Raw genomic sequence first — 14,578 nt, forward strand, 5'->3', positions numbered from 1 at the left:
TTTGTAACTACAGAGTTTAGCACAATATTTGGCACACAGTAAATATTTCATGAATGCTTTTTCAATCATACATATACATACATACATACATACATATATATATATGTGTGTGTGTGTGTGTATCTATATATAATTTCATACATATCTTTATGTGAATGTATGGGGCATGGTTACTAAACAAAGTTAAGTAGTTGCAATACCCAGGCATCTAAGACAGTAAGTTGCAGACCTGTTGTTTTTCTACATTGCTACAGAGAATTTACTCATTAGGAATTACCTTTACCAAGAAAATCACAGAAATAGTTTAAAGAAAAACTAGAATCTGAATTCCTGGAAATAAATATGATCTTATAGATATCACTGAGACTTGGTGGTATATGATTCATGAACAGAATACCACAATACAAGGAAATACTTTATTCAAAAGAAAGAGAATAGTTAAAGAGGCTATGGGACTAGTGTTATACATCAAGATACTGACTCTTTCAATATATTTGTGGAGAAATCCACCAACTAAAGAGGAGAGGGACAGTGAAAGACATTTGGGGAAGGATCAAAGCAACAAGAAAGAGAAACAGTGTTACAGTGGGAGTATATTCCAGAACACCTAGTCAAAAGGAGGAAACGAATGATAAGTTTTGAAGTAAGATCACAAAGCTAGCACAGCAGCAACTGGATCCTTGACTTTATTTAATCATAATTTCATCCTCCAAAAAGTTAGACATTATCTGCTATTCTGAATCCAATTCTAAACAATAAGGGAAAACTAATTGCTAAAATAGAAATGATAAGAACCTTGGGAACAAGTGATCATAACATCTTAGACATATTTTCAGGATAGGCAAGGAAGAATTTGTGGATATACATTAATATATACCCTTACCTTAAGGAGAGTGGATTTCAAAAAATTCTTAGACAGAATAGAGAGTCTCAGAGTGGTTACAACTTTCTTTTGGACATTCAAAAGTGAGCAGCAACAGTGAGAATCAGCCAAGACTAACCATACCACGCTGACTCCTCCTTATTTTGTATTCATTTAGACTTAATCAGCTGGTTCCCTCTTACTTCAGTGATTCCAAGCTATTCTCCAAACTAATAATGATCTCAACATTTCCTCCTATATAGTCAAGCTTTTTTTTTTTTTTTAATTCTGAGGAGTCTTATATATAACTGAGCTCTGCAGCTAGGACCATTTGGAGCTTTTCAATTTTACCTGGGACATTTATTTTTGTATTTTCTATTTTTGAGGACTCCAGCAAGCTGATAGAAATTTCTTTCACTATTTTTCTGCTGTCTCCAGACTTTTAGGACCTTTGTTTGGGCAGGAAAGTTTTCGACCTTTGTGAATTTGCAGTTGCTTGGACCATTCTCTCCTTCTTTCTCTCTCCCTTTGCTATTAAAATAATAGAAAAAGGAGCAGTTCAATTAATTAATGCTTTGCTAAATTCTGAATGCAACCCATACTCAAGAATCAGCACAGTGCACTGGATAAAAAACTGGTCTCAGAGACTGCATTCAAGTCCTGTATCCCTCACATTCTGGCTGTGTAAGCCTGGGCAAGTCATTTAGTCTTTCAATGCTATAGGCTATATGCTCTAAGGGGCAGCTAGGTGATGCAGTAGATAAAGTGCCAGGCCTGAAGTCAGGAAGATCTGAGTTCAAATCTGGCCTCAGACACTTACTAGCTATGTGACCTTGGGCAACAGTTTCTGTTTGCTTCAATTTCCTCAACAGTAAAATGAGAATAGCAATACCTACCTCACAGAGTTGTTGTGAAGATCCAATGAGATATATGTAAAGAACTTAGCATACACACAGCAGGTGCTATATGAAAGCTTATTCCCTTCCCTTCACCCACAGTTGGATGATGATGATGATGATAAATAAAAACACATTTACATAACCCTTTAAGGTTTACAAAGCACTTCTTCATGACACACTTAGGTTGTTGGCAATATCAGTATTACTATCCACATTTTATAGATGAAGCAACTGAGACTCAGGTTAAGTGGCTTGCCCAGGATCAAACATCAAACAAAATGTCAAACCCAGGTTGCTCCTGTAATACCACTTCAATCTATCCTCTGTCCACCTACAAATCCACAAGATTTGCCTCACCTATGCCATTCCATCATTCTCAAGGTACTCTCTTTAGCCCCCTAAAATTCCACAGGACTTGTCTTGCCCCCTTGTGGGCATCTCTCTTACCCCCCACCCCAGCCCTTCTGGAATAACTCCACCTAAGGTTAAGCCCCTACAAACAATAATAACTTAACTGAACTTATTCCTCAATGATAAACATCATGTCTGCCCCATGCCAGTGATTCTGATTCCCCGATTACCACTGTTCAAATACCCCTCTTCATTCCCTGCTGACCTCTCCCATAACCTCATTCCTTCAATTCCCCACGCCAAATGTTGTTGTTATTCAGTCATGACCCTATTTGGATTTTCTTGACAGAGATAATAGAGTGGTTTGCCATTCCCTTCTCCAGCTCATTTTATACATGAGGAAACCAAGGCAAACAGGGTGAAGTAATTGGCCCAGTTTTACATAGCTAGTGTCTCAAGCCAGATTTGAATTCAGGCAGATGAATCTTCCTGATTCCAGGTCTAGCACTCTATCTACTTTGTCACCTAGCTGCCCCACCCTAACCCCCCAATATGCCACTCTTATGCCACTCAACTATTCCAGTGTGCTCTCTGAAATGCCTGTTCCATAGGTAATTCAATTCAATTTTTCAATTCAATTTACATTTATTAAGTACCTACTATGTATTGAGCACTGTGCTAAGCACAAGGGATTCAAAAAGAAACAAAACACAGTCCCTGCTCTCAAGGAGTTTGCAATCTACAATGGAAAGAAACATATACAAAACAAGCTATATACAGGACAAATGGGAACTAATTAACACAGGGAAGGCATTGGAAGTAAGGGGGAGAGGGAGTTGGAGAAGGCAAATTTTTTAGTTGGCACTTAAAGGAAGCCAGGGAGATCGGTAATGAAGGAGGGAGAGCATTTCAGGAATGGAGGATAGCCAGAGAGAATGCTTGGAGCTCAGAAATAGAGTGTCTTGTTCATGGAACAGCCAGGAAACTAGTGTCACTGGATCAAAAATTATGTTTTAGAGTGTAAGGTGTAAGAAGACTGGAAAGGTATAAAGGGCCTTGAGTGACAAACAAAGCATTTAATATTTGTACCTGAACCAATAGGGAACATTATTGAGTTTATTGAGTTGGGGGTAAGGAGGTGGAAGGGAGGTTGGCATGAACAGATTTGTGTTTTAGGAAAATAACTTTAGTGGTTAAATGGAGAATAGATTGGAGTAGGGAGAGTTGAGTTCATCTTCAACCTTTTCATTTTTTTTACTCTCTCCATCTTATCACTCTCACTGAGACCTGACTCTCTTCTAATGATGAATCTTCCCTGTTTGCACTTTCATTCATACCCTCAACTCACTGGTCATGGTGGGTAAGTTGGAATATTCCTTCCTACCTATTACCACTCTTATTAACTTGACAAAAACCATGTGTAGTGAAGAGAGAAAAAGTCAAAATTCAAAATTTAGAAAATAAATCAAAGAGAAAAATTAAAAACTTATTCTGTGAAATGGAAAAAAATATCAACTGAAAAAAAAACCACTATATACTGAGAATATGGAATCTAGGGCAACCTCTGTCCATAGGACCCATTGAGATAAGAAATATCAAATAGTAATTGTTTTTGTCCTAATTCAAAGCCAATTAGATTCTCCTTCAGCTCTGTTGATAAATCTTGTTATTGCTGAACACTTGCTCCTGTCTGACCTTGGCCACTTGCTCTGGTTTTACTTCTCCTCTCTACTAGCCTCCATTAAAAACTATTCACACCTATCACCAAGTCAGAGAGTTTTTCCCGTTTACGCTGAGTGACGGCAAAGAGTATTTTAGCATATGCTTGTCATCATATTCCCCAACTGCCAAAGTGCCTCTCTTGTCTTTGCCACCATTCTTGTCTAGTAATTTTAGACTTTGAAGCCTTCTGACGACTGTTTGAGATCAATAATTGGTCCCTTTAAGATTTTCTAGCAGCTTAACCCTCTTTTTTTAAATTGGGTGTGTGGCAATTGGTACGTAGGAATATTCTTAACTTAGGCCAATGATTTTTTTTTTTTGGTTAGGCAATGGGGTTAAGTGACTTGCCCAGGGTCACACAGCTAGTAAGTGTTACGTGTCTGAGGCCGGATCTGAACTCAGGTCCTCCTGAATCCAGGGCCAGCGCTCTATCCACTGCGCTACCTAGCTGCCCCTAGGCCAATGATTTTTTCTGAGGTTCAAGAGATCTGACCCCAATAGCATCTAGGGATACAGTACCTTTTTAAGCTTAATCAAACATTATAGCTCATCCATTGGCAAACATTCTCTGCCTGTTGTCTTTTCAAACTAAGCAAACCCTTCTTTTTAGAAGAATTGGTCTCTTGAGACTATCAGGAACTTTGAAATGATTATTCATTTTTGGAAAGTAATAGAACACAGGCTGAACATTGTCTTCCCTGTATTAGTGATTATTCCACATTCACCTCTATCTCTTCAAAATCTTAAAATGTTTTTGTTTCTATTACTAAAATTGAATCCACTGTATCCATTACTATGGCCCACATTTCTAAACTTTTCAACCTCCATTTTGTTCAAATTCTAGGTAAAATTGTACCTCATCAAGTCAAGAGTGCAAAAGCAAAAAAGCAATATAAAGCACCATGAGAAATGACCTACACATTGCAAGTCAACAATTATATGAGAAGGCAGGCAGTAGCAACGAATCCAATGCCACGAGCAATTAAGCAGCAGTATGTGCAATAGCACACAACTTCAATCAGTGTTAATTAAGAGCAGTCAATACTACTTTAAGCAAGAACACACAGGCATCACAAAACACCATGTATTTGGAATCCTATGGGACATACTAGGTTAGTCAGAAGAGGGAATCTCAATAGGAAAGACAAACATGAAGTTCTAAGCTGGAATTATGAATTTCCAGTGAGGAAAAGAAAATTTCTAAAATATCATAAAGTGAAAATCAAAATGGAAAATTCAAATAATGAACATCAATAAAAATCAATAAAGGGAGAAAGTAGAGAGAGAATTCTAGTGGGAAAACACAATTAGAAAAAAACAAGTGCAGTAAAGGAGAAAAAAAATCAAAATTCAGAAAATAATTCAAAGTGAAAATTTATTTTTGTTAACTAATTAACTAAATTAGTAATTTATTTGTTAACTAGTAGTTACTAAATTGTTAACTAAATTATTAATTAAATAGTTAACACTTCAATAGTTAATAAAAATTAAGTACCTCAGATTCATAAAATTTATTCTGTGGAAAGGAAAAAAAATCCACCTGAAAAAAATCTAGATACCGAGAATCAATGGAAAGAGCACTAGATCAGGAATTCGGAGACCTTGGTTCAAATCCTGACCTTGCCATTTGCCATTTAAGTAATATTGGGCAGGTCCCTTATCTTCTCTGCATTGCAGTTTCCTCAGCGATAAAATAAAAGGGGAGGATGGACTAGATGCTCTGAGATCTCTTTCATCTCTAAAAATGTGATCATATGAACCCACAGAAGAAGGAAGAGCAGAGGAGGCAGCTGACTGAGCTGCTTGGTATATGTACTTTCACAGCGCAGCCCAAGAGAAAGTTTGTGAGAAGGGAGTTGAGATAGGGAAAATGCAGATGGGCTGGATGAGAGCTTTGGTTTTGTTTAACATCCTGTTTCAGAGCTGTCTCAAATGGCTTCCAGGAGACAGTACTTTACGATTCAACTAAAAGTATTTACTGAAGCATGTTTTTCTGTGCTGTTAATCGCTATTTCAGAAATAGGTGTGTATTCATTCTTAAAATACCTTACGTTTAATCGCGGTTGTAATTTTTAACTTCACAATTCATTTGAAGTAAAAACAAGATGGATATTCAGGGAATTTTATAGATTCCTGTTTATCCACTAGACTCTTAATTTATTTTTGCCTATCCAGTTACTGGGGAAAATTAAACTTTCTGCTCAATCTGGCTTGCAGGGATAACTTTTCTAAATAGGTTTTGCCTCGTGATGCTGAAAATGTAGTGTTGGTGTAACTTTTTAATCAAAACTTATTTCCAAAGTCACTTAAAGGCTCAGATTAACAAGTCTAGATAATGGACCCATTTTCACATTAAATTATCTTGAAGACATCCAATGGAATGAAATGGGAGGAGGAATATTGACCCTTAAAATATCATTGGCTAAATGAAAAGACAATAGATAGGGAAACCTAGTGGGTCTATTTCAGCATTAATAAGGGATTCCTATCATGGGGTCTTCCAACTCAGTTGGGGTGGAGGAGGAAGGAAATCTATACCCATGGAGAGACACATGAATGGTTGGGAAGGGCCAAGAGACTTAAAATGATTTCAAGATTTCTGAAAAGGAGGAGTTTGGGGAGAGAACATAAAGGGTTGATGGTTTTAGTTTTGGTTTTAGTTTAGTTTGGGTTTGTTTTTGAAGATTTCTAAACCATCATTTTGGACAGCTTCAGAAATGCATTTAGTTGCAAATGAAGGCATATGCTTTGCAAGTTCCTGTTCGTCAAGGTGATCATTGACATCTTCCTCTACTCAAATCAAATTAGCTCTGATTCTAAGGGAATTATTTCCCCTGGTTTTACATTCTGTTCATGAAATTGATGTATATTCAAGAGTCCAAGTCCTTCTAGCTTTAGGCTCTGCTACATGCACAGATCTTTAGACTCCTCCAGGCAACAGCTGTGGGGAATGCTAAGAGACAAGGGCCAAAAATTCCAGCCCTTGCTGATGACTTCTGGTTTCTTGAATTCAATTAGATCTGCTTCATTTTAATCCTTAAATGAGTTTGATGGGAGGTGTACCATATTTAAGGGAGAGGAGGGGATAGTAGCCTTCAAGTAATTCACAGAGGGGAAAATGTCCTTATTTAGCAAGTCAAGGAATCAGTGAAAGGACCTCTAGTGCATCACCTCATTCATCCCCCTACATCAGAGCCAGATACATTTCATTATTCCTAAATCATGCCTGACAGATTGATATTGAGTTTCCCTTGGAGCATGTCACTTTCACCCTGCTGGTGCGAAGGGTATGCAGTCTCTTGAATAGGGTCCCATAAAACAGAGGTAAAGAAATATCCTATGATCATTGTCATAAGAGACGACTGACCTCCGAGAGGCTCAGTGTATGAATATCTAGGTTAGAGAACAAATTATTTGACAACTGTTTTAGTTTCACAGTATGCTAGATATTCTGCTGGGCAGGACACAGGAGAGAAAATGCTAGTTCAGTCTAACAAGTCAGGTAGCAACATTGATTGAGTTTCCGCAGTGTGCAAGCAGTATATTCTGAGAAGTCCCAGAATAGGCATAAACTCAGCTTCCTGGAGAGGCGAGACAAGTCTTTTTTTTTTTTTTTTTTTGGCTAGACCAATGATTTTGTGGTATAAGGACTTCCCAATGAGGACATTCCCTCTTTCAATGCACCAGCAACATCTGCAACTTAAAGATTTAGTTGCCTAGGGCACTGAGAGTTTAAATGATTTGCTCAGAATCACTCAGCCAGAATGTATGGAACTTGAATCCAGATCACTCTGATCTCTAGGTAGATACTCTATTCACTCCATTATGATGCCTCTCAGACAAACAGATATAACAAATGAAAAAAGGGGTAAAAACACACCGAATTCACAGAATAGACTTCCATACACAATAATGTCTTTTGGGGATGATATAGTTAAGGACTGATTTTAATCAGTTTAAGGAATTCCTGGTATGAAAATCTCTCCACCAGTATATATAGAGATATAGACATAGATATATAGATATACACATATATGTGTGTTTCTTTGTATATATGTGTATATGCATGTGTATGTATATATGTATGTGTGCATGTTATATAGACACACATATATGTATATATGTGTGTGTGTGCATATATATATGTGTGTGTGTATGGACAATTTATGTGAAACAGACATTTTTAGAGAATTGCCTGGGGCACTAAGGGTAAAGAAATTTGCTCAGGGTCACATACTTACTATGAGTCATAGACAGGACCCAAACCTTCCTAACTGCAAGGTCATGCTTCTATCCACTATGCCATGCTATTTCTCCTCTGCACATATAAAGTGGAAACAATTGTATTATCTCACAGATCTGATGTGAGAAAAGTGCTTAGTAAACCTTAACATGCCACACAGATATGAATTATCATGGTAATTTCATTATCACTTTCAATGTACCCAGTCAATGGTACATCACTCCTATCACAGAGACAAGATATAGCTATGGTAGAGTCTTCTACTGGATAAAATGAGATAATATAAGTAAAGCACTTTGTAAAACAAAAAGTACAATATAAATATCAGCTATTATTTCTGACTGAAAAAAATCATGAATCCTGTCAGTACACCAGACTCTGATACAGATATTCTTCCTTCTAATTCATTAGAACTTCTTTTCTACAAACAATGGACACACACATTTGCAATTTTACACAGCCATTACAACTTTCAAGGTATAGATCTTTCAGTTAGCTGTCCTGGATAGAGAGCTGGCCTCCAATTATAAAGTCCCAGCTCTGACATATCCTGATTGTGTGAAACAGTACAAGTTCCCTTAATGCTTCAGTGCCACCATGCAACTCAGAAAATGATTAATTGCAAAGTAGCCATTGATCTGGATTGGTAGAAGGAGTTTTACTACTCAAATAATAGCATAAGGCTATATCATATGACCATAACCATACTAGGAATACCTTAACAGATAGGAAAACTAGTTCTTCTATGGAATTTTTTTCAGTATCCACTGCCTCTTTGTGATCAGATCATTGTGTTATTGGTAGAAAGATCAAAGTAAGAAAAAAATTAGAACAAAGAATAAAGTGAGAAGGCACTTCAAAGAATTCTAGCAGTTACCTACCTTCCAACCTACCTATTTAAATAAGTTGTCAATTCTGAAAACTAGGTAAAAGTAAATACATTGATTCTGATTATCATTAATCTTTATAGTTACTCAGCTACTCAAATGAATCTATGATCTAAATGACTTTGATGTTCCCTCCAATGTTGTAGCTAACAGCCCATCCATTCATCCATTCCTGCCCATCCTTTGTGAATCTTGTCCATCCTCCCATAAATTCACCATAGTGGGTTTGCCCAACATGCTAGAGGCCTCCTTCACTTTCTCCTGTGAGGATATTTTTAACCAATGTGAAACAGTAACCACAACAAAGGAAAGTTTTAAAATACCAGAAACTTCCTCAATTGACAAACACTTGATCTCCTTATGAAGGAGACAGACCTGGCAGCCTAGCATGACATCAGTATAGAGTATAGGCTCATTTGTGAAACATTATGGAAGATTAAAGATATTAGGGAAGTGGGAAAGATATTCTTAACATCCCAAGTTTCAACTACATTTTCTCACAGAATCATTATTATACATGCTAATTAGATTTTATAGAACCATTAGGGATGGTTTTCTAAGACTATTCTGAATAGTTCTACTATATGTGTGTATGTAGATGATTTATTTAACATACATAAATATATAATATATATTCTATATGATTAGAGATATCTCCCCAAAATGGATGAACTGCCTCAGGAGGCAGCAGCTTCCCTCAGAGGTAAAAACTTCACCCTCACTGGAGGTCTTCAAGTCAAGGATGTATCACCATTTGTCATATGTTGTAGTGTGGACTCTTTGGCATGTGAATTGAACTAAATGAGCACTGAGGACTCTTCCAACTCTAATTTTTTGTCTTATTCTACCATACTTCATGGCCTGTCTGTCCTAAGAAAACATACATTATTCATATCACTACTTATACAGAGACATGTATTCTGAGTTTTCATCAGTTTATTAATGAACTTGGGAAATAGAAGCTAGCCAATCATAAATCAAGCACTTTCTATTTAAGCAATTCCACAACGCAATACATGATTGATACCTGAATGTATGGTACAAACAATAAATATTTCAGAATCTCAAAAGAAAAACAAAAGAAAACAAATATTTTAGAAAAGATTAAAGAATATCAACAGACAAGAGACTAAAAACCAATTGAAAATTAATTGCAGAAAAGATGGTGGAGTGAAACCAGAAAGTTGCCTGAGATCTCCCCAGTTTCTCTCAGAAACAACAATGATGAGCACAATGCTCTCAGAAAAACCTGGAAAGACTGTCATGGGTTGATGCAAAGTGAAATGTACTGTGCACAAAGTAACAGCAATATTACAAGATGATCAGCTGTGAATGACTTAGTTATTCTCAGCAATACAATGATACAAGACAACTCTGAAAAATGCTATCCATCCCAGAGAAAGAAATTATGTATTATCATACAGATTGAAACATACTAGGCATAGACAAACATCTCACACTGCATACAAAAATAAGGTCAAAATGGGTAAATGATTTAGACACAAAGAGGGATATCGTAAGCAAATTAGGAGAGTTTACCTATCAGATCTATGGAGAAGACAAGAATTTATGACCAAACAAGGGAGAGAAAACATTATGAAATGCAAATTAAAACAACTCTGAGGTACCACCTCACACCTATCAGATTGGCTAATATGACAGGAAAGGAAAATTATAAATGTTGGAGGAGATGTGGGGAAAATGGAACAGCATTGTTGGTTTTGTGAAGTGATCCAACCATTTTGGAGAGCAATTTGGAACTATGCCTAAAGGGCTATAAAACTGTGCATACCCTTTGATCCAGCAATACCACTACTAAGTCTGCATCCTCAAAGAGATCATAAGAAAGGTGGAAATGAACAAAAATATTTATATCAGCTCTTTTGTGGTGGCAAAGAATTGGAAATTGAAGGGATGCCCATCAATTGGGGAATGGCTGAACAAGTCGTGATATATGAATGTAATGGAATACTATTGTGCTATAAGAAATGATGAGCAGATGGATTTCAGAAAAACTTGGAAAGACTTACATAAACTGATGCTGAGTGAAGTGAGCAGAACTAGGAGAACATTCTACACAGTAAAAGCAACATTGTGCAACGATCAACTATGAAAGATAACTCTTCTCAGCAATACAGTGGTCTAAGACAATTCCAAAAGACTCATGATGGAAAATGCTATCCACATTCAGAGAAAGAAGTATACAGTCAGAATGCAGATTGAAGCATACTATTTTGGTTTTTTTTTCTTTCTCGTGGTTTTCCCCTTTTTTTCTTATTCTTCTTTCACAACATGACTAATGTGGAAATATGATTAATATGATTATATATGTATAACCTATATATATCAGATTGCTTGCTGTCTTGGGGAAGAGAGAGAAGATAGAGGAAGGAGAAAAATTTAGGACTCAAAATCTTATAAAAATGAATGTTGAAAACTAATTTACATGTAATTGGGAAAAATAAAATACTATTAACTGGAGGGGGAAAGAAAATTAATAGCCAGATCATAAGGAGAGTTATAGGTGAAATTGGAAGTAAAACATTAAATAGACAATACATGAACATACATTCCAGCATTTTCTGCCATGTCCCACTCTCAGTGGTGACAAAGAAGTCATAATACAATCTGTACAATCTGCTTACATCAGAGATCTGATGTGAGGAAAGTGCTTGGTAATCCTTAAAGTGATACATGGACACAAATTATTGTGATTTCATTGTCATTTCCAATGCATCCCATTAATGGCAAATCACTTTGATCACAGAGGTAAGGTGTGGATCTCAACTATGGACATCAACAACTAACTCAGTTGCAGATATGCCACATGAGAATGTGTAAATACCATTGAAAAAAGATGAAGCTCAAAAAGGAGCAATATCTATGCAGGATATTAATAATTTTAAAAGCACTCAGAGACCTATATTGAAGATATATGAAACAGCAAAGATTCTAAACAAACAGAAAAGATCATAAGCAATGTTATCACCAAATAAGATAACTGAGAAGACATCTGAAGCCATATGTTAAATCCATATACCAACCTATATGTCTACTTTCTCACATTTAGAGAATTTTGGAATACAATCAATTTCCTTTCAGTGATCCCACACTGCCACCAAAATCACTCTTTTTAACACGAAGATTCTCATGTTGATGTTGTATCTCTATGAATCATATAGCACCAAAATCTTTGAAGACTCAAAATTGCAGGTGACTTAAAACAAGGAAAATATGCATTGTGGTTATAACTAGATGGAAACAGATTATAAAAAATGACTAGCATTCATGAAGTTTCATAAAAGACATCATCATAGACATATATGGTCAGAAAATGAGGTGAGCCAGTCTTCTACTGAGAGTGATAACACATGAACAGTCTAGGTGTTGCACTAATATAAAAGACATTTAAGAAAACAAACAACTTATATGAAGGTTTCCCACAAACTGGAGAAATAATGGTAGATTCATGAAAGAATAAAGAGAAGAATCTCAGGGGGTAAGAAGGCTTAGAGATAGCATTGAGATCTGCCTGGATAAAGGGTGGACTTTCCCCAATAAGATGCAAGTCTTTCTAACCACAAGTCTTCAGATATCGGGCCAAAGAAACCAATAAGGGCTATTGGTAAATATCAGTTAAAAATTATTTCACAAATGAAAGATCTGTGAATAAGGCAAAGATTTCCATTTAAACTTATTTTGTCATACCTCCTCCATCTTATTTTTATGAAGTTGTTTTATTTTATACTAGGTATAGTATTTTATATTTATTTATACAAAATTTCATCTCATTAGATTCAATTCAATGGTCTAGCTCATCAAGACCTTTTTATCCTGACTCTGTCATCCAACGTATTAACTTTCTCCTAGCTTTGGATCATACAAAAATTTGGTAAGCATGACATCTAAACCTTTATCCAACTCAGTAATAAAAACATTAAACAGCACAGGGCAAGACGCAGATTCAAGAATACACTGAGCTTTTATGACTACTCTTTAAGACCAGCCATTTGACCAGTTCCAAATCAACCTAATTATATTACGATTAAGTCAACATCTCTTAATATTCTCCAAAAATATTAAATGAGAAACTTTTTCAAATGTTCTGCTAAAAAAAATAGACAAACATCCTTACCAGTTTGGAATCTATTTCATAAAAGGAACTGAAAAATAAATTAAAAAGAAGTGAGGTTAATCTGGCATGACTTTTTTCCAAGAAATCCATGCTGTATCTTTGTGATCACTGCTTCCTTTTATGGTGCTTACTAGTCATCCCTTTACTAGTAGCTTCTAAAAATTTGCCAGGAACCAAGATCAAGGCTACTAGAGTAAAATGTATAAACTCCACCCTCTTTTTTTTTTTTTTTCATTTTAGCCTGGTGACTTGAACTCATTAAAGGTAGCTAGGTACGATCATGGATTTCAACTCCTAATTTGGTATTTCTGCTCTTTACATTATAATTCAAAGTTTACTCTCTTTGGCAGAGAAAACAAAAGCAAAATAAGAATTGAGCAGCTTTATTTTGTTGGATGCTATTATTGTCCAAATTATCCCCTAAAAGCAAACCTCTCTCTTCCTTGATCCTTCTCTTTTCCCCATGATACATTTTTTTTTGTTCTTGTCCTCAGCATTCTTCACCATCCTCAGTGCATTCTGAACTTTATCATTCTTGATACCCTTCTTATAGGATCATGTTATACTTTTGTATTCTTCAGTTGCCTACTCCTGTCTCCACCTTCTCAGTATTCTTTTTTCAATATTAGGTTTACTGGTGTGTTCTCTCCACATGCACCCCAGTTTCTTTAGACAGTTCTCCCTTTTTCATTGTTAATAGGTTCTGTAATGTCCAGAAAATCCTTCTTAAGGACCTCCCATTTTTTCTGAGCTAGCTTTCCATTTCAAGCTATGGGGTACTATGTAAACCTCTGAAATCTGCTTTACTAAAATCTAGGGATCATGTCAGACTATGCCCTACTTTCCTCTCCATCTCTATCACAAATTCTAAAAGCCCTCTACTCCAGCATCCTCTCATTTTCAATTAACCATCCAGTTCCACCTCATTGATAAAAATCAGGTCCAAAATATCAGTCTTCCTTGTTGCTTCCTTAACTTTTTGAAGGATGAAGCTATCATTAATGTAAACAAAAAGTCATTAACTGCCTTGGTTTTTGTTAGCAAGAAAACGGCAGCAGAAGTCTGGATAATTAAAGTCTCCCATCACTAAAAAATTATGTTTCCATTCCAGACTTGTGATCTATTTCCCAAAGTCTTCATCTATTTCCTTTTTTCTATTCAGGTGGTTTGTAGTATACTCCAGTGACAATATCATTTTTGTTTATGCCTGCATTGATCTTGACAATGGTTTAAAAGCAGGAGAAGGAATTGAAGTCGTAAAAAAGTAGTGACTCCACATGTTTGAAAATAACCAAAATAGGTAGTTTACTTGGAAACCAAAGGATGGAGAGCACAAAATTTCCATTTATTTATTTATTTATTTTTGGGGAGCACATATTTTAAAAAAAAAATAACCTAGGAATCTCTAGCCACCAACTAGTGGAAATGTTTTTAAAAGTTGTTTGGAAAACTGCAGGACCAAGTATATATCAACAATGC

Source organism: Vombatus ursinus, unplaced genomic scaffold (assembly GCF_900497805.2).
Source record: "Vombatus ursinus unplaced genomic scaffold, bare-nosed wombat genome assembly UNPS02007612.1, whole genome shotgun sequence".
NCBI lineage: Eukaryota > Metazoa > Chordata > Mammalia > Diprotodontia > Vombatidae > Vombatus > Vombatus ursinus.